The sequence below is a fragment of the Alexandromys fortis genome, unplaced genomic scaffold, assembly GCF_014885135.2.
Source record: "Alexandromys fortis isolate MF-2015 unplaced genomic scaffold, M_Fortis_MF-2015_v1.1 scaffold_1216, whole genome shotgun sequence".
Taxonomy (NCBI): Eukaryota; Metazoa; Chordata; class Mammalia; order Rodentia; family Cricetidae; genus Alexandromys; species Alexandromys fortis.
In genome coordinates, this window is record NW_026069087.1 from 7,299 (window position 1) to 10,391 (window position 3,093).

A 3,093-nucleotide genomic window follows, 5' to 3' on the forward strand; every position below is an offset into this window, starting at 1 on the left:
CCACTAACAGGGGTTCAAAGATGATATTCTGTGATAAGCTGGACTTGACCCAAGCTCAAGTATGCTTAGCAAAGAAAACAGTGCTAATATCAGCTATCATATTAACATTGAAAGACAATGTTACAGTCTGGCAAAATAGCTCAAGGGTTAAAGACACCTGTCTCCAAAACAGATAACATGGGTTCAAGTCTCAGCACCCATCGGATGGTATGAGGGAATGGATTCCTTCAGGGTGTCTTCTGGTCTCAATGGCTCACCCACATATGCACTCACACATAAATAAGTAAGTATTGTAGATGGAGCATCAGGCTGCATTCCTGCGCCCTGGCTCCAGGCCACCTGGCTAGCTTATGCCCCAATATAACAACATACAAATTATATTCTTTTAAACACTACCTGGCCCATTAGTTCTAGCCTCTTATCGGCTAATTCTCACATCTTGATTAACCCATTTCTAATAATCTGTGTAGCACCAAGAGGTGGTGGCTTACCAGGAAAGATTCAGCATGTCTGACCTGGCAGCTGGCTCCATTGCATCTGACCTCACTTCCCTTCTTCCCAGCATTCTGTTCTGTCTATTCCACCTATCTAAATCCTGCTCTTTCAAAAAGCCAAGGCAGTTTATTTATTAACCAATGAAAGTAACAAATAGAGAGATGACCTTCCTACATCAAAGTATGAAGTAAATATGCTTGTAAAGAATTCAGTGAGCTGGAGAGATGGCTCAGCACATAGAGCTCTTGCTGACAATACAGATGACCTGAGTTGGGATCTCAGCACCTATGTTAAATGACTCACATCTGCTTTAATGTCAGTTCCACTGGGAACTGAACTGGCCTCTGCAGGTACTGCACACACACACACACACACACAGAGAGACACACCTACATACACACATACTCATGCATACACTCTCATGCATGCAGGCACACCCAGTGCACAGGACATATTCTCACTCAATACACACACTGTATCTCTCTCACATTCAGACACTAATAAAGATTCATTAAATGATAAAAAGTTATGACTTCCCAGCAGTTCTGTAAATAAATCTAATTGTGAGCAACTATGTGTGTATACAATTAAGCTATTATATCTCATCAACCTAACAAAGTATCCTTTAAAAATATAGAGAACACATTCTTTTTTTCTACTTTCTTGAGAATTTTATACATGAGTATTGAACTGACATCAATCCCATTTACTCTCTCCTCCCTCCAACTCCTCCCATTACCCCAACCCCTCTCAACTTCATGACCTAATCACACTAAATCCACTTAGCGTTGCTCATGTGTACATCAGTTTACGGATGATCAATTTCAGGAGTGTCAACCCATAGCCCACAAGCCACACACAGCCAAGAGTAACACTGAATTCAGTTCCCCCATCATAAATTTATTTGAAACATTGTTAGTTTTGGATTTGAGAAATAATACAATTTCTTGTAACTCAATATTTTGTTTGAAGGCATGGAATTTGTAGATGACAGTGTTGTCACACAATATCAAAAAGCTGGACTCGAACGCACTATTTGACACTTTCACCATTAGCCTATCCAGCTTTTTTTTCTGGACCTTTCCCACCCAGAAACCTTTCATCCGATCCATTATTTTATCGGAAAGTCCATCAGTTCCCTTTTTGTGTCACAGTTTGTCTTCATTTCGCAAGTCCACCATATCATGCCATAGTAATCAGGAGGCAAAGTTTAAAAATGAAACTAAACATTTGTTCTACCCCCTATTCTGCTTTAACTCAGCTAATATCAAGGCAGCAAGTGCAGGGAAGTGTATCCAGAGGTCATTTACCCAGTATGAACTGGGTTCATGAGTTAAAACTCTAGACCATTAATTGAGATAATGTCTCTCTTAATAATTAGCAAACAGAAATAATCAGCCATAAAAATATCAGCAAACATCAATCACATGTTACATTTTCTTTAAACTACATTTACTTGTTTATTGGACAATTATGCCATGGTGTATGTTGAGGTAAGAAGACAATTTTGAGGAGTAATTTCTTGATGCTCACCATGTGATTCCCAGGCACAGATCAAGTCCCTAAGTTTGGCAGCAATTGTCTTTACCACTGCTCCATATCACCACCCCCACACTTTTTAATACAACAAAATTATGCAATAATGTATCTGTTGTAATTAGGGTTTCTGTTGCTGTGCAGAGACATCATGAACATGGCAACTTTTAGAGAGGAAAATCATGTAATTATGGTGCCTTGCATTTTCAAAAATTTAGTTCCCTATCATCATGGTGCAACATGGTGGTGTTCAGGCTGACATGGTGTTGGAAATGGCGCTAAGATTTCTATCTCTTGATTTGTAGACACCAAGAAATGATCTGTCTCACTGGGTGTGGCTTGAGCATATTTGAGACTTCAAATCCCATCTGTACAGTGACAGACTTCCTCTAAAGAGATCCCACCTACTCCAACAAGGCCACACCTCTTATTGTATTGCTCCCTTTGAGATTATGGGAACCAATTACATTGAAGCTACCATAGATATTTAAGTTTCAATTTGGCACAGCCTAGAGTCAAATGAGGAAGGGATCCAAGTAAAGAGATTGTCCAGGTCACATTGGTCTGTGGGTACATCTTCAGGGATTGTCTTGATTATTAATTAATGTAGTAAAGTTCAACCTGTTTTGAGAAGCATCATTCCCCATGTACATGGTCTTGGGCTGTATGAGAAAGCTAGCTAAGGTCGAGTCTGAGCCTTCCAGCCTGCAGCATTCCTCTATGGTTTTTACTGAAGTTCCTGCTTGAGTTCCTGCCCTGGCTTCCTTTCTACATGGGAAGTAGAAAAAGACAAGATCTCGTGAGTAAATTTGGGAGCATGGGGACCTTGGGAGAGGGTTGAAGGGGAGGGGAGAGTCAGGGATGGGAGCAGAGAAAAATGTAGAGCTCAATAAAAATCACTAATAATAAAAAGAAACCATTCTCTGTGCTCAGTCAGTATTTCTGTCATTCTGGGAGTTTGTCAAAGGATCTGTATTACTTTCAAGTCTCTGAATTACCAATCCTCTTTTTGTGACGTGAGGATCATTTTTTTTTATTTTTAACTTATTTAAACTGTTTTTT

At 39.7% G+C, this 3,093-nt stretch overlaps 1 long non-coding RNA gene across 1 annotated transcript in view; it reads right to left on the reverse strand.

The window, feature by feature from the left end:
* Positions 1-1,374: 1,374 nt before the first annotated feature.
* The window catches only part of LOC126496118 (uncharacterized), a 9,195-nt gene continuing 7,476 nt past the window's right edge, over positions 1,375-3,093 (reverse strand). Inside the window, exon 2 of the long non-coding RNA XR_007590287.1 lies at positions 1,375-1,574. This is a non-coding gene — a long non-coding RNA (uncharacterized lncRNA). The remainder of the gene's footprint in view (positions 1,575-3,093) is intronic.